The sequence below is a fragment of the Ambystoma mexicanum genome, chromosome 7q (assembly GCF_040938575.1).
Source record: "Ambystoma mexicanum isolate Mex_15411 chromosome 7q, UKY_AmexF1_1, whole genome shotgun sequence".
Lineage (NCBI taxonomy): Eukaryota > Metazoa > Chordata > Amphibia > Caudata > Ambystomatidae > Ambystoma > Ambystoma mexicanum.
Window position 1 is genome coordinate 315733163 of NC_090941.1, and position 18398 is coordinate 315751560.

General features: G+C 48.8%; 1 protein-coding gene across 1 annotated transcript in view; it reads right to left on the reverse strand.

Moving 5' to 3' along the window:
- Positions 1 to 18398, reverse strand: part of UCHL3 (ubiquitin C-terminal hydrolase L3) — a 726647-nt gene that overhangs the window by 417849 nt on the left and 290400 nt on the right. The window lies entirely within an intron of this gene.

An 18398-nucleotide genomic window follows, 5' to 3' on the forward strand; every position in this document is an offset into this window, starting at 1 on the left:
GAGGAGTCTGACCAAACGGTGGCACAGTGGTTGCTATAGACTTATTTTAAAGCATAAACATACCTATGTATCCCTAAATACATACAGGTGGTTTCTGTACTTCAAACAAACGAAAGCTCAGGAAGTCAGGTAGTCTGTAGTCCAAATCAAAAGTTCACCATCCTAATCCAAAATCCTATTCTATTCCTACCACTTAAACAAAAATCCTAATCTAAGCAAATAGAGTTCTAAAACCCAGGAGAATGACTCCTTTGTCCTGGGTATGTCTCTCTCAATGTGCAGCGTTCTCAAGCTCAGGAAATGTTCCAAACTCAGGAAATGTTGCAATTCTCTCTTACCAAATACTCTCCTTCTAGACCTCTTCGCTCCTCTGGCACCAACTCTCTGTGTGTAAAGTGTTTTAGTAAACGGAGCAGGAGGCTGTTCGCTTTCTACAGCTGGATCCCTCCTCTGGAACAGCCTCCCTCTCCCGCTGCGTCTTGAGCAGGACCTTCTGAAGTTCCGAAAACACCTCAAGTCTCTCCTCTTTTCCTCCTCCTTCCCTTCATCATTGCTCTGCTAATCCAACAATTGCTGTGATTGGTGTCTTCGACCCTTATGCATCCTCTGGGCCTTTGACCATTCACATCCAATCTCCCCAGCATCCGTCTTGCTTCAGCACTTGCTTCGGCACACCCTACGACACTGCAGATTTGCACTTTCCACCCAACGCAGCTCTTGGCCACATAGCACTTACCATACCTTGCACTTCATCTGCGGCTCACCCTCGAGCACAGACACCACAGCTCCTACCCCATTGCCCTCTTCCTTCCTGCACTTGCATGTTCTGAATACTCACAATGCACAGTAGGTTCGGCCTTCCCTTCTGTTAAGACGGATTTCTAAACTGTGACCTGGTGGGCAGAAGTTTAGGAGGCCACCCTCGGTTTAGTGAAACAGGGGAACCTTCTGGACAAGCCAGACCAATCTAGTTAGCTTGGTAGGTGGTCACGACCAAGTTTCAGGAGGGATGAGAGTGATCGGAAGCCCACAATGAGCACACACTGCAACGAACCACAAACTATTCTTATACAAGTGTAAATGAAATATATCTATACATTTTGTCGGCCGAACCAAATAGACACAAGTAACTTTAGCAATGAGAAAACAGTTATCACACAAGTCCTTACACTATACTATATATAATATTTCCTAATGCAATTCAATTACAGGATAAAACCACAACCTGTGAAGAGAGGGTTAAGTTAGTACACAAATGGCATTAGGTAATTTTCCAGAGTTCGTTCCCTAACTTTTGAGTTCAACCCTAAGAAGTGGGGAGCCTTATGCTCAAAAGTACAGTTTTGCGTAAAAGCGCACGATCGCGCGGATGAAAAAAAAAGCGGGTCTTCTTGTAAGGGCTGTAGCAAGTCAGGAAGGGGCTTGAGGTGATGAAGAATTGGTTCCCACTATTCGAGTAGGCCATGCCCTTGGCGGAAAAGCAGTGTTCAAAAGGGGAGACTAGCTAGGGAGCGCAGGCTAGTGCCAGAGGGCCATTGGTAAGTGATTCAAGTACTCAGCGACCCTCGGCACAGTCCAGATCAAACTTCACCAGTTTAGTCGAGGTCGCAATAGGTTCGAGTCCTGCAGATTCACGGCGCTCCAGCTCTCAACGGCTGCAGTGGAGAACGATTGTCTGTGACGGGACAGTTGCCTTTTCTCAGCATCCGAAGGAGGTATGAAGAAAGTTCCGGTGCAGCTGGCTTCAGTGCACAGGAGAGCAGAACAGCAGGGGAACTATAGCAATCGTCACCACCAGGCAGTAACGCAGGAATCGTGGATGCAGGCATTAAGCACTCTCCTTATTCGAGACCCAGAAGAGCTAGGCCTACAAAATTTGGCAGGAGAATGTACGGGACCACAAGCAAGAAAGCAATGTCCCAAGTCTCGGGTCTGCACTTGAGACAGCGGCAGTGCTATCGATTACCCCGAGCTAGAGCTGGACAGTTCGTTGAAAGGCCCGGGAACACTTCTGAAGGGGCTCGTTCCGTGGGTAAGCACGGGGCACCGAGAGTAGTTGTTCCCACTACTCCAAAGGGGCGAAGCGCCTTGACAGGCCTCTTGTTTGAAGAAGAAAGCAGGGGTCCGACGGGACAGCACAGGGCGAAGCGTGCCAAAACCTTCCAAAGCAGCTCCGGCCGTTTCACAATTGTTTCTTTATGTAGGAGACCTGGCTCTGTCTGTAGTTCGGTGAGAACATAGGTGATCGACCTGGAATGGCTGCAGAGCCCCTTCTCCTATCCAAGATTAGCTTCACCCCAAAATCGAGGACTTCCAATAGAATATCTGCTCTCCTGCAGGCATCCTAGATGTCGACCAATCACGGCCCACAGTGGTCTCAGTCATTCAGGCACTCCAGACATCCTGGCACCAGTAGTGTGGATTGGGACTAGACAGTCCCAGCCCTCTTCCTGGGCACACATACGTGACAGGCAGAAGCCTGCGAAAGAGATCGGTTTTCGCTGGAGGCTGCATGCCCAAATAACGAAAACCCAGGTTACTCGACCTGGGGGAAGGCAAGGGACAAAATGGGCATGGGACAGAACAAAATACTTTGTGGCTCAGCCATTTTCAGGCCTGGCCACAGTCTTGAGCCAGACGCGGTAAACAAAGTTTAACTCAGTAAAAATAAGTAAAACATTATGAAAAGTAACTGCTGCCACCAGTTCGTCCCAGGCACACTCACCAAAAAATCCTCTGAGGGTGTCTAGGGCCATAAAACAAAAAGGGACTCCAGCGCACTGTACTGGAATGTACATTGTGCACTGTTAAAAAGTGACCAAGAAATAGCAATATAGTCAAAGGCTAATGGAAACAGTTTCCCAGTACTGACAGTCTGAAGGATGTGTCAGTTTCCCCATAACAAGTGAGCAAAAGGCCAAGGGAGTTCAGTTGAAGACTGGGCTCCACTGGAAAAAGTCAGTTTAGGATATCCAAACAAAAGCAAAAAGTTTGGGGGGTCCATAAATGGAGGGAAAATTGCACATAAATGACATTTTTCCCAATACGTTCCCTCTCTGTATTTTTTGTATTTAATTGTACCGCAATCCCATGTTCCCTCCCTGCTACCCTGTTGCCGCTTTGAAACTGAATTTATTTCCAGTACAAGTGCCTAACAAGCAAACAATACATAAATAAACAAAGGAAAAGTTCTGAATATCAAAAAGAAACCGATTTCCATGATTTCCAGCTAGGAGAATGACTTCCTTCTCCTAGTGTGCTCCCCAGTTCATAGTAAGCCTCTCCCTGACTATCTGATCTTCAATTTCTTCAACAAATCTTGTAGTTCCCTGCTCCAATGGCTTCTTTCACTCTCCACTTTCTTTTACTTGTCCCCAATGAGATGAAGTGTCACCCAGAGTCCTCCTCTCTTGTGGAACTGGCCTGTTTCTGGCCTCACAACGTGCTAACTACTTTCTCTTCTTCTTTTACTTCTACGTCTGCTTCTCGACTCACAATCTCAAATTTTCACAGCCCCCTCCAGGACTTACCCTGATTCCCATTACCTTCTCTCGGGGAATGCTTCACCGGTTTTGCGCCAGGGGCCGCCAGTTTGTTCTACTGCATCTCTTTGTCAGCCCGCTTGTCTTTGCAGCCAGGTACTGCTGGTGCTCTCGGCACAAGTTCCGGACCTGAGGGTCCACCCATTACAGGTCACACCATCACCACAGTTTCTCATGCCCCTCAAAGTAGGACGTATCGGGGCAGTTCTCAGTCCACACGGTCCACCCACGACAGGTCTTGCCACTACCTCTCCACATCTCTACTTCAAGTGCACTGACTCGCAAGCCGCAGTTCGGTCGTCCCGCTGCCCGTCTCTACTACAAAAGAGAGCTGCCTCGCTGCAATCTCCTAAAGCCCAGTTTCAACCTCGCGGCCTTCTCAACAGCATCCTCGCTGGCTGGGTTCTCCTTCTGGATTCGGAGCAGAACCAAGTCCTTCTTTGCTGTTTGGCTGAAATAGTGGGGGCTGCCACAGCATAATGTCAGTTTGATTGACAACAGCTGGTCGAGCACTCGCCCTACTTGATTGTAACATGGTCGGGTTCTTCTTCGTTACTGTACTCATTATAGCAAGATCGAATGTTTACAATAACACATGGTTTCAGACTGTATCCTTGGTAGAGAAGGTTTGGGTGTTATTACCCTATGGGTGCAGGAGTAAAAGGGCCATGTCCGAGACTCATGTCCTTATCCCCAGGAAGGGAGTGCCTCCCAATGTGGTCCTACCGCATGTTACCACCCCATGGGGGCCTAGTTGTTAGCGGCCACACCACCCTAGACTCATGCAAAGGTTTTCTCCTCTGGAGAGAAGGGACACCATCTGGCGGATCATCACACAACTCTCCTTAATCAGTGGCCCACTGTACTGTGGTATACTGCGATATCATTGCTGGAATAAACATTGTTCTTGAACCAATATTTATACCGGCTTTCTCCTTGATGTCCATCCAGCATTTCCCCCAAATATTCAAGGTCTGGAGTCAGATTAGTAAACTAAACCAGACCACAAGATATATGGCATACTGATTTGAGAAAGGTATTTATCCAGTGACACCTTCATAGGCCCAGGTTCAACTTTGAATTCCCATATATCACTATAGGCCAGGAACATCTTCAGAGGCCAGAATCAACATTTAGGGGCTTATGCTCAGCACCATAAGTGCCCGAATAGACCAAGTTCAGCACCATAAACCCTAGTTCAATATCATAGGTTGAAATGTCTCTTCATATGCCCATATATCCCATTATATGCCAGGACAGCTTCCCATGTCAGGAGAAGTTGAAAGAAACTATGAATACAGACAGATCAAAAATCGGGCTGAGCAAGCCCCTGGCCTGCCTGAGGCCTAAAGCAGGAATATCTGAACAGGGACCAAGAGAAAGTGGTGTTTGTTGAAGACCAAGAGGCACAAATCAGAGAACCTCATTAGGTTCAATATATCCCTGAAGAGAGGATAAACAAAGAACTGTTTGGATGATCTGATGAAGCCGCTTTGTATTAAAGGAACAGCATGAGACTTTTGTTTGGTTTAATTTGTTCACCAGAGCCACCAGGCGAGAGCTGGAAGAAAACTAGTGAACCCAGGGGGGAGCAACCATATTCCGAGTCATTACCTAGAATGTCTTTCTTTCTTTAGTGGTAGGACATATATTAGGGTCCTATAGGTTTTGACAGACCACCAAGTTTATGTGTTTGACATCCAGATGAGCAGCCATTTGATGTTTAGTAGGCAACTCACGCTAGTGGTGGGGCTTAGAAACGGTTTTCTTTCATTTCAAATAAAGAGTTGTGTTGAACCACGTCCTCTTGTCTGTGTCCTATATTTGACTTTCCACACATGGCAAAATAGGATGAAAAAAGGAAAGGTGCACTTAAACTTCAAAACAAATTAAAATAACAGATTACAGGAGCGGATTTCTACAGTAGTTTGTTTAGGACGGAGTTGAAAATCAATAATGGCACCACTAAGTATTCTAGGAAACCAATAAGCAGGAATACTTTCACGTCTGGACATATTCATATCAATGATAAACGTCTCAGCAGCATTGGTTTATGGAATAAGCGTTCTCTCTCCCGAACATAGTCTATAAAGGTCCCCAGACTTAGAGATCGCTCAGAAATATTCCAGTAAACTGTGATGAGATCTTTTCCAGAGATAAGACATCCCATTCTTTCCACCACCAATGTGCCATGATTAGGCCTCCTGAGTTTTTCCAAAATTGCGTTACTTTTAAATGGTAGAATTTAAAAAATGATTGACCAACTTCGCCAAACGTCCAGCACTGGGGCACACACCATCCTCATCTTTATGAGCAAGGATCATTATCGACAGCTGTGAAGAATCATAGATGATTCCTCCCAGAAACCTGGTCTGGGACCCTCCTCATGTGGCCAAGGAAAGGCAGATGCTTACTGATCCAGACCCTGGGGTGGTGCACTGCAGAGGATCACATGGGGGTGGGAGGAATGGTCCGAGAAAGACCAGGAAGACTGGGACAACCCCCTTTTTAATTTTCCCCGAAATCTCACATTATTGATGGCTGTTTGGCAAACAGCAGAAGTTGAAAAACATAACTTTGTTGGAACAAACTACAAGTCCCAGAACACTAGAGGATCTGCGATGAGAAAGAAGGCTGAGGAGGCATGCAGTTGGCAAAGTCAGGCAATTAAGCCGAGTAGCCATTGAAGTAGCCAGGCAAATGAGGCTAATAGCCCACACCTGAAAATTAACACTGAACCTGGGAGGAATAAAAGGCCCTCTCAGGGAGAGAAAAGAGGAAGGAGCGGAAGCAGCTGGAACGTTGGCTGCAGTGCATGCTGTGGCAGTGGAAGCAAAAGGAAGACAAGACTGGCAAAACATGCAGAAGTGGAAGAACACGAGGGACGCTGGAACTTGGAGACAGTAGGTTTCACAGAAGAGTCCTGTCCTCCCAGAATATGAAGTGCAGAGGCTGCACAGCAGAAGACTAGCTGGAGAAACTGTTTTCCCCATGTTAGCCTGATTGCTGTGGTTGCCAAGCTGCTGGCATGTTGAACACTGAGGCAAGAAGTAATTGCCAAGTCGAGAGTCTCTTGAGTAGAGGAAACTCCCAAGACTTGTGGATGGACTGGAGACACCTGTTCGGGAGAAGGGTGTGGATCCCTAGCGAGCCAGAAGCAGTAGAGGTTGTAGAAGAAGTCGGGAAAGCAGTGCAACCCGCAGAGAAAACACGTCAGAAGTCGGTGAGTGAAGCACAGCATTTTAAAGCCTTGCGCGAGCCGTGTCGGTAACAGTAACCAGCTCCTTTGCCACTTGCGTAATATTTTCAGTGAGTAGAAGTGGACCGATGTATTAAAGATACTTTAAACAATGGAAATGTAAGGAAAATACTTCTTGCTCGCGTAGGAAGCTTTGTTACAGCCACTGTTCTACTAACTAAAGACTATTAATGTTCAAGGAGTGGTTGTGTGTACCTAGTTAAGAAAAGGGAATGCTGCAAAGACCATTGCAGAACACTTAACAGTGACAAATTCAAAGTTACAATCTTACTGTGGGAAAACTACATCACAGACTGGTTGTGTGCGCCTAATTGTGGTTTCTCCTGAAAGACTGAACGATATACGCTGTATACAAATGACATGATACCTTTCATTCACAAGACTATAAAAGCCTTAAGAGAACAAACATTGCCTAAAGCCAAGAGTTAACCCATATTACTTGTGACGCTGAACCTTTCTCAGAGTTTGAAACAATCCAGCAATACCGTGAAGTTATGAACAGTTCATTGGCATGAACCAACAAGTATACAACTGTTACCTGAGGCTAAGAGAGTGGCACCAAGGCTTCTGTGTAAATGGTAGGCTGAAAGCTGGCAGAAATATGCAGGTAAAACTGGGGGAAGGGGAATTGACTTTTTGTGATGAACACTTTGAAGTAGACTTAATGTGAGAATCCAAAAGGTATCTCACCCACTAGTCCTCGTGGGACTGGTCATCCAGGTGGCCAGGACACAGCCATCGCTTTTGGATCCAATTCCTGGGGATGGACCAGCACGGGAGGATCACCTGGGTGAGGCGTTTTAAGGGAGTGGGGGCGAGATAGCCAATGGTGAGACACAGTATTCCCCCCTTTATTGTTCTTCTACCCCATCCTATTTTTTAGGATTTTCTGAATTCCCAACTTCCCCCGCCCCTCTTTTTACACAAACACTAGGCCAAGGAAGAGGGTGACTGGGTGTAACCAGACTAAATTTCTCACATCGTACTGGACATGTCAGGCAAAGTCAGGTATTTTACGCTAAGCACATACACCAGATACCAGTTAGTTCTCCTCACACATATAAAAGGCAAAACCTAAAGACACACTGAGCAAGGCGGAACACGAGAATGAACAGAACTTCTGGGACAAAGGCACACCTACTGGAGCAGAGGAACGGTCCAAGAGACAAGAGCAGCGGGCCGAAAACCAGAAGGCTTCCCTACTGGAGGTCGTTGCCTCAGACCTGCCAGCTAAAGACATGTGGAGAAGGCCAGATCCCACAAGTGAAGATTGCATTGTATTTCAAGGACGCCAGCGACCCTCCTGGGTGAACAGCAGGGTTGGGGAGGCGAGGTCAAGCCTGTGGTACTAACCTTGATTTGAAAATCAGAAAACGCCAAACAAGAACGAAGCGCACACAGTCGGTGAGTTGGCAAGCCACCTGAGACACTGGTGTGTGTTAAAAGTTAATGAAGTAGGAACATCATATCACAAGTGAAGGCTGCACGGGGGTGGATGAGACGCGAAGGAAGGCAGACCTATGACCAGCCCTACAGATAAGGGGTGTATCAGCCACTTTTACTCCTTAAAATTAGGCAAATAATCCCAAAAATGAAAAATAGCGAGTACAAATATTCCCAACGAAAAAAAGGAAACATACACGTAGAATCTTGGGTCCCTGCTTTTACTCACAGAGCTCCTGGATATGTTTCGACGGTAGTGCACATAAATGCCACAGTAAGAAACTACTATTATTACTGCCTGAAAAACATCTATCTTTTAACGAGGTGCAAAGAAATTATTATTACAAAACATTTCCGTTTTCCATGTAAAACATATGTGTAATCGCTTTTAAAATACTCCCATTGGGAATTGAACTTACATTTTTACTCCCTAAAAATCATTTTACTCCCAACTTTAAAAAATAGGGAGTAAAATACTCCCACTTCCAAATCTTATCTGGAGCACTGCCTATGACTAAACTTTAAAGTAAAATACAGCTGAAAGATATCAGCGATACTAAGTAACAGAGTGGTCCGGTGTAAGGAAGTAGCCCATTCGAAAGTCGCAGTGAAAGGTGCATTGTTTGAAGCTAAAGGGTGAACGAACAGCAAGAGTGAAAGTAAATAGTGAACGTTGAGTCAAAGTGGTCCTGTGGTGGTCTGTAACGAAAGCCACGCACATTTTCAAAAGACTTCGACACCTGAAAGTGGTCCAAGCCCGATTGAGGGAGACCCGAAGTGTGTTAAACTGGGGCAAGGGAGCCGCCTTGCAACTTTGTGTGAACTGTATCGTGAGAGGTCTGAGCCTGCCAGACTGGGATCTTGTGAACATTTTAGTTGAAACATTATTTTGAAAGTCAAAGAAAGGAACTTTAAACGTGGAAGGCCAGGCGGGCCTCGATCCACGTTTTTGAACTGTGTTCTGTGTTGGAAGCAGAGCCAGAGTGTGTCATCCTGCCTACAAGGATAGCCTTACCCTGTGAAGCCTAACGTGGGGAGGAGAGTTGGTTCAGCCACATTATCATTTGAACACAGACTTTTCCTTTTGCATACATTTTCTCCTTTTTACACTTTTTGTACAAGAGATAGGGCAGGCATTAGGTTTTTGTTAGCATAGGCCATTTTCATTTGACAGACTCCACTAGGACTGTTTTGTTTATCGTTTAATGGTTGAGGCAACTCCCATCTTAGTTATAGGGCAGAATAGGATTTCTCCAACCCCAACATTTTCAATAAGGTTTTACAAATTGTATCCATTGTGTCAGTGTCAAGACTTGTGATATCATGTTTTACCTACACTTAACCTGTAATACCCAAGACTATGGAGGCCGAGATAAGGGAGTCTTGAAAGCAAACAGGTTACCATTGTTGACAGTTAGACAAGAAAGGCTAAGAGGCTGCCCCTTTGAAGAAAAACTGTTTGAAGGAAGAGTGCCTAGCTTAACTGAAGAGGATAAGTATTGAACATTCTATCTTGTCAAAATCTGTCTAAAAGTAATTGAAGTTGTGGCAGTAGTTAAAATTATTTGAACTCCAGAGGTATATGTGGTTGACAGTAGACGATACATTGCAGTTGTCGAAACCAAGGTTAACTACTGTGGGACAAAAGGGACTGTTCTCATGGTAAAATAAGAAGTACAGTTGTTGAAGTAGAAGCAGCAGTATTAGGAGTCATCCTGACAAATATACCATTTTGACGGTTGAAACTAAATCCTAGCTGTTAACCAAGAACGCTGTACCATTAAATTGACAAAGCATCGTAGCCAGGATTACCATTGGGGCTATTTTGCTTGAAGGGAAAAGTGGACAACTTCACCCACAGGGAGGGGATTTGTTGCTAGTAGAACTTTTGCTAAAGCAGGAGATTTATTACCATTGAAACTTTTGTTGATGAACTTTTGCTTTGACTTTACATCTTTAATAACAGAGTTAAGACATTTCCTTTCCGAGGTTGAACAGTGTGGTGAAGTCACTTTAAATCCTGGGGAAGGACCGAAACTTCCTGCTGGATTGCCCAGAACCAGAGCTGCATCGCCTCCCTGCACAGAGGAAGTGACCCTGCCCCCCCCCCCTTTTTGTTGAGGTAGTGCATGGCCACCGTGTTGTCCGTCAGGATCAGGACATTCTTTCCTCGCACAGTCGGCAGAAAAGCTTTCAGGGCTAGCCTGACGGCCCTCAGCTCCAACAGATTGATATGAAGTCTGGACTCCGACAGAGACCAACGACCGCTGACTGTCAACTCGTTGGCATGAGCTCCCCATCCCGTGAGGGATGCGTCCGTCACGATCATCACCTCAGGCCAGGGTAGGTTGCCATACCTTTTATTTATGTGTTTGTTGTTTAGAGTGAGAGACACTTATCTTGTGTTTAAGTGTGTTCCCTTAGCTTTTAGAATAGGAAGGGAATGCCTCGACAGGGTAGGCAGAGTGAGACATTTTGATACATTTACTTTTAAAATAAAATGACATATTTTGAAAGATCTTCAAACAGTTGTCCGCCTCACATTACGGACAGCTCACCCAGCTGAATTCCTAATAATGCTTTTGGGTCAGCACTTCCTGCCAGAAAATGTGCGGTTTGGTCCACCCTCACCACACACCTCAGAGGGTTCCAATTGTACAGCAATTGTGCCAGCATAGTGTGGATGAGCTAGGGTAGATGCTAAGTAGTTTTTCTTTACCGGATGTGGTTTTGGAGGATTTGTAGGTCCTCTCCTCAATCAACAAACCCGATTCTTCAGAGATCGATACTCGCAGGTAATTTTCCCCACGAGTTATGTATGACAGGACTTCTGTTGGTAGTGAATTGTCAAGGAGCCACTATCGCCATGATATCCCCATAGCAGTAATTCCTTTGGCCACCGATGGTTCCATGCCTCTGGGTTTCCTAGTCCCTGGGAGAGAAGAACAAATCACTCTCTTACCTGGTAACGTTCTTTCGATGGGATGGTCCGACGACGTATTCCATATCTATGACGGTAATCACCACAGCTGTGCTGCTTCGGAAAATCTTTCGGCGCCTGCGTCCTGCGTCGATGACGTCGATACGCCGCCCACGAGGACCTCCTCCAACGGCCGACGTCACCAGATGTTATAAGTAGGACGCACGACGCCCGTAGCCTCAGTTGTAGTTTTTTCCCCCAGAACGTGTGGTACCAGTCTTCTGCCAGTCTGACACACAAAGCCTTGTGGAAACGTAAGCTGCAATCGCATAAGAAATTCTGTAGCGGGGAAGGCAGGGAGGGAGCGATATGGAATACGTCGTTGGACCATCCCATCGAAAGAACGTTACCAGGTAAGAGAGTAACTTGTTCTTCGAGGGGATTGGGTCCTCTGGCGTATTCCATATCTATGACAGACTCCCCAAGCAGTACCAATGCAAGGAGGTGGGAAAAGAATTTAGAAAACAGAAATTTAGAATGCCCAATCAAATTACGGAGTAAAGGACCGCCTTGCCAAAGGCCAGATCCTACCCACGGATGGAATCGAGGGAGTAGTGACGTACAAAAGTATGTACCGAAGCCCAGGTGGCTACATCACAGATGTTACGAATAGGAACACCCCTCTGTAGGGCAGTAGAAGCAGCCATACCCCTGGTAGAATGGGCCCACAAGCCGACCGGTGGGTCCTTACCCGCCAAGCGGTAACACTCAGAGATAGCCAAAATAATCCAGCGAGACAAAGTCTATTTCGTCACAGCTTGTCCCAAACGCTTTCCAGCGAACCAATGAAGAGTTGATTGTCCACTCTGGCCCCAGACATGCGTGAAATATAAAAGCTTAACGCTCTCCTAGGATCAAGCCTATGGAGCCTCTCCTCTTCCTTACCAGGATGTGGAGGAGGATAAAACGCTGGAAGAACAACCTTCTGGCCTATATGAAATTCCAACACCACCTTCGGAAGAAAGGAAGGACGAACTGTAAGGACAACCCTGTCCTTATGAAACACAGTGAAGGGTGGCTTAACTGAAAGTGCCTGTAACTCATTCACTGTGCGAGTGGAAGTGACCGCAGCCAAAAATACAGTTTTAAGAGTTAACAGTCTCAAAGGGCATGAATGCAAAGGCTCAAACGGAGCACCCACCAGAAACAGGAGAACAAGGTTGAAATCCCAACCGGGCACCTGGAAAGGTGACAGAGGGAACACATTAGTGAGCCCTTTCAGAAACAGAGAAATTAAAGGAATTTTAAAATAGGAACACTTTTTAGACGAGCGCTTAAATATGGACAGCGCTGCCAGGTAACCTTTAACGGTACCCACTTGCAAACCCCTGTGGGCCAAAGAAAGCAAAAAAGACAGAACCATGGGAATGTCACCCGCAAAAAGATCCACATTCTGAACCCTGCACCAGTCGCAGAACTTACGGCAACGGTACAGGGACTTTGTTGCTGGCCACCTGGCCGAGAGCAACACCTCCATCACGTCTTCAGGGAGGTCCCAATCCTTATACCTCAACCTTTCAGAAGCCAAGCGTGAAGGTTGAGGGATCTGACCTCTGGATGGAGAACCTGACGCCCCTCCCGTGAGAGCAGATCGTCTCGGTAGGGAAGACGACGTGGAGGGCAGATGGACAAGTCGAGAAGGTCCGGGTACCACGTCCTCCGGGCCCACGCCTGAGCAATGAGGATCATCCGGGAACCGAACCTCCGTAACCTCTGCAATACTTGCGGGAGGACGGGGACTGGAGGAAACGCATACAGCACTGGGAATGACCACTCCACCACGAACGCGCTTCCTAAGGCTCCTTTTTGGAGGAAATTCCTGCGAGCAGACCCTCTGGCACTTTCGGTTGGCACTGGAGGCGAAGAGGTCCACTTGAGGGGTCCCCCAAAGGGCGAAGATCTCCAGGAGACTCTCCAGCCAACTTCCACTCATGAAAGATCACGCTCTGCCTGCTCAGAGCGTCCGCTGTCTCGTTTTCATCTCCGGCCAGATGAATTGCCGAGACCGAAACTTCCTGCTGGATTGCCCAGAACCAGAGCTGCATTGCCTCCCTGCACAGAGGAAGTGACCCTGCCCCCCCCTTTTTGTTGAGGTAGTGCATGGCCACCGTGTTGTCCGTCAGGATCAGGACATTCTTTCCTCGCACAGTCGGCAGAAAAGCTTTCAGGGCTAGCCTGACGGCCCTCAGCTCCAACAGATTGATATGAAGTCTGGACTCCGACAGAGACCAACGACCGCTGACTGTCAACTCGTTGGCATGAGCTCCCCATCCCGTGAGGGATGCGTCCGTCAGGATCATCACCTCAGGCCAGGGTAGCCAAAATGGAGCCCCCCTCATCAGATTGCCTTCGTCGGGCCATCACAGAAGGTCCTGGGCAACCGAGGACGGCACCTGAACAGGGTCCGACATCCTGCCGGAGGACTGAGACCACTGGAGCTTGAGGGCCCATTGCAAAGATCTAATCCGCAACCTGGACTCTGGCACCAGAAGAATGCAGGATGCCATGAGGCTGAGTAATCTCAAGAACTCGAACGCTGGGAGACTCTGGGCAAGCTGAAACTTGTGCACCATCTGCTGAATGTGATGAGCCCTCACCTGGGGAGGAACACACTGCCCCAGGGATGTGTCGAGCACTGCTCCGATGTACTGGAGCCTCTGAGAAGGTGTCAAATGGGACTTCTTTAGGTTGAGGGAGCAGCCCAGCTTGTGAAGGGAGTGGCAGGTGACAGACAGAATATCCAGGACTTGCTCGGGAGAGCACGCCCTGATCAACCAATCGTCCAGGTAGGGGTAGACGTGAATCCCCTTTTCCTGAGATGCGCTGCCACTACTACCATGAGCTTGGTGAAGACCCTCGGGCGGAGATCAATCCGAACAGCAGGACCTGAAACTGAAAGTGCAAGTCTCCAACCGCAAACCTCAGGTACTTCTTGTGCTTTGGATGGACGGCACATGAAAACAAGCGTCCTTGAGGTCGAGAGACACCAACCAGTCCTGAAGTTGAAGGGCCTGGAGGTCTTGAGAGAGAGTAACCATCTTGAACTTGTCCGTCCTGAGGAGTTTGTTCAGACCGTGCAAATCCTTGATGGGTCTCAATCCCCAGTCTTTCTTGGAAATCAAAAAATAAGGGGAATACCGTCCCTTGTTCCTCTTCACTACAGGCACCAGTTCTATGGCGCCTTTCTCCAGCAGGGATTGAATTTCCTGCGCAAGGAGCGGATCCGGACTCTTCAAAGAGAGATTCCCCGGTAGATTGTCGTGAGGCCTCTGCCGGAAAGGAAGACGGTAGCCGTGGGCTATGATCTCCAGAACCCACACATCTGAAGTAATGCCACGCCACTCTACAAGATGCTGCGCCAGCCTTCCCCGCAACCGGCGAACCATGGGACATTGCCTCATGACTGAGCTGAAGCGGATGCGGCGTTGCCTGAAGGCAAAGAGGCAACTGCCCGAGCGGCCTTGGCACCTCGAGTACCCTGTTTTCCACCTCTGGTACCGCTACGGTGGCCCCTTTGACTGGCAGCTCCTCTCGCTTTACCAAAGGATGAGTAATAACGAAAGGAACCTCCCCTCCATTGCTGTCGCCCAGGACGAAAAGGCGGAGGTTGTCGAACTGCAGCGCCCAACGACTTTGCTGCAGCTTTGGAAGTCTGCAACTTCTCAAGGCTCTCGTCAGCCTTCTTGCCAAAAAGATGTTCCCCATCAAAGGGCATGTTGAGGAGCCGGGCCTGCACATCAGGAGCAAACGCCGACCTCCGCAACCACGCAAAACTGCATATCACGGTGCTCGCCGCCATGGACCGGCTGACGCAATCTGCCATGTCCAAACCCGACTGAACGGCCTCACACATGGCATCCTTGCCATCCTGAACCATGGCAAGGAAACCATCCCGTTCGTCCCCTTTGGGAATATGCTCAGCCGCTAAGGAAACAGTTCCACAGAGTGTGCGTGAAAAGTGACAAGGCACATACGGAGTTGGCCGCCTGAAGCGCCATACCCCCTGAAGAAAACACTTTCTTCGCCCAGCCGTCAAAACGCTTGTTGTCCCTATCAGGAGGGATGGTAGGATACGACGCCTGCTTTGTCGGGCTGTAGCCACCTGCACCACCAAACTCTCCGGAGTGGGGTACTTGGACAAGTAGCAGGGGTCGCTACTGGCTGGGCAGTATTTTCACGGCAAAGACTTGCCCACTGCCGGGAGACTCTCCGGAGCAGTCCAAGCTGCCACCACCCGCCTCAGTTGAGCCATATGAAACGGCAGTACCGGGTCAGTTGGTGGACCAAGGTCGAGGATATCCGTAAGGTCATCCTGAAATAACTCCCCTGGGGGAGCAGGCCATCCCAAGTACTCTGTGACCCTAGACATAAGGCGCAGGTACGAGGAGTCAGCATGAGTGCCAGGCTCAGGCCTACAAAACTCCACCTCCGGAGAGGTTTCCAGCCCACTAGCATCGTGTAGGGACTGCCTCAGGTCCTCAAATTGGCAATGGCCCGAGAGAATCTCGTCTGGCACCGTATCAGGAACCATGCCATCATCAGAGCCCTCATCCACCTCTGAAATAAACTCAAGATGGCGGTAAGAAGGCACAGAATGTGAACCAAAGCCATGCTTGACCTTGGCCAGAGCCTTTCTAGGGGGTTCCACTGAGCCCCGGGGTACACCAGTCGACACAACCTCGAAAGGCATTGAGGGTATCGAGTGAATCGATGTCGACGCCGAACGCGGCGCCGACAGCATCGATGTCGACACAGGCCTCGAGGCCGGAGCCCCGAGCATGTCCCTCGACAGCCTGGGCGCCGATGGCGCCAACAACTTCTTCGGAGGCGGGGCCTCGAAAGAGTCCCTCGGCGCCGCTGGCGTCGACATATTCCTCGAAGACACCACAGGTTCACACGGTCTCGAGCACATCGAGGACCGAGACCTGGACCGGTCATGACGAGAACGATTCCCCTTGTCCGAGCGGGACCTCTCCTGTGAATCGTGCTGGCCACCCGAGCCCGAAGGCGTGCGAGCGGTGTCTCTCGACCGATCACGACCGACCCCACTCGGAGGCCCGGACGTATCGGTGCCCTGCGATTCGAGAATCGCTAACATTTTCTTCCCGAAGGAAGCCCATTCCTCCGGCGTCGCATGCTTGGTGGGATAAGCGACCCGCCAACGGGCGGAGTCCTCGGATGAGGACGGGGAAGGCGACTGATGACGGCGCTTCCGGGAGTGCCTCGAAGAGGCAGAGGAGTGGTGAGACCAACTCCGGGACCGAGACCCACTGGACTTCCGACGACGATGCGGAGAGTCGCCCCTCGAATCGTCCGTCGAAAGCCCCGCAGACCTAGAGTTCCGTGGCTTGGACACCTTACCTCCGACAACAACTTCTTGTGCTCCCGCAAGGCTTTGGACGTGGGCGACTGGCAGTCGACACAGTCATCCATGTCATGGGCCTCCCCGAGGCACCAGAGGCAGTCCGTCACCGACATCTTGGACCCACAGTCCCCGCACTTCTTAAAGCCCGGACGCGGGGTGGAAGACGAGGTAGACATCCTTCACGAAGAAGAAACTTCACAAAACTAACAGGTTCGAAGAACCGAGAAACAACAAACTCGAGGCACGTCGAGATTCCCGAAGCGAACACGTTCGCAGAAAAAACAGAACTGAGGCTACGGGCGTCGTGCGTCCTACTTATAACATCTGGTGACGTCGGCCGTCGGAGGAGGTTCTCGAGGGCGGCGTATCGACGTCATCGACGCAGGACGCAGAAAGATTTTCCGAAGCAGCACAGCTGTGGTGATTACTGTCATAGATATGGAATACGTCGGAGGACCCAATCCCCTCGACCTCTCTGTGTGAAGAGCCCAGTGTCGTAATCAAATGGAGAAAAAAATTATAGTCCTCCAGTATAATGAATTTGGGCTTGCAGTCTTTTACCATGTCATGAAGACATATGGAAAACACAACCAGACAAGCAACTTCAGTTTAAGAACTAGTATCTGTGTTTGCCGTAATAATATGATAAGTAATTTCTCTTAAATTTAGAAAAGAAAATTGAAACGTCCCTAGGTATAAAGATACCTAGCAGCATTCGTCCGTAAGGTATGGTTAAGTCTCTGGCCTGGATGGCTTTGTCTCCCCCAGGTTCCCTTTCACAAGTGCATTTTCAGTAGTGTTCTTTCACTGGCTCCACAAAGAAATGTCTTGCATACAAACTATCTTCCTCTCTCTCCCCCACCTCTCTCACCCTCCATCCCTCCCTCCCTCCCCCGGGTGTAACTCAAACTATTCAGGCATTACTCTGCTACCTTGGAAGACCTCTTGTCCACTGCTGGGTCTATCCCTGCCAGCCACAGGTTAGATAGCTCTTCTGGCTGGTGCAAACACTTGTGTTGACGTTTTAGACTTTGCAGTAGCAGGGTCCAAATCATCTACCAAGGGTGAGGAAGACCGGGAGGGTCTTTAGGTAGGTGTGTGGTCAGATTCTACTTTGCCTCCCTGACATTGGGGGCCTGACCCAGGCCCATCTCACTTCCCTTCTCACCAACCTTTTCTATTGTTCTTCTCTCCTCTTCGGACTGCCTGCTTCTCATCTTGCCCCCCTCAAATCCCTATACCACGCTGCCATTCGTACCCTCTGTCTTCTCTCTCCTCACGACTCCATCTCCTCCTCGCGCTCACATCTTGGCTGAGTTTCCTTTCATTCCCAATTCAAATTCCACTTTCTCTGTCTTGTCTTTAAATCTCTTTATGATCTTGCTCCCCCATATCTCCTCTCTCATCTCATTCTACACTCCCTCCCGTTCCCTCCGATCTGCAGACCTCTTCCTTCTCTTTGTCCCCCCGTTCCCATGTGCCTCCTCTCGTTTTCGCTCCTTTCAGCTCCTTGCCCCCCTCCACTGGAACTCCCTTGTTCTCTCTATCCGTTCCATCCCCACCTATTCCTCCTTTCGTGTCTCATCAAAACTTCTTTTCCACTCCCCTTCCTGATTCTCTGATCCTCCTCCACTGTTCCCTCTCCCCCCTTTTTTTATCCTCCTCTTCTTACCTCTCCCCCCCTGCTTCGTTTCCTCTGAAGTCCCCTCTCCTCCTCTCTTGCCTTCAGCGTATTCCACTTCCTGTTCCCCACTTCCTCCCCCTCTCCACCCCCTCGTCCCTCATTTATCTTCACTGGCAAATTGTTCT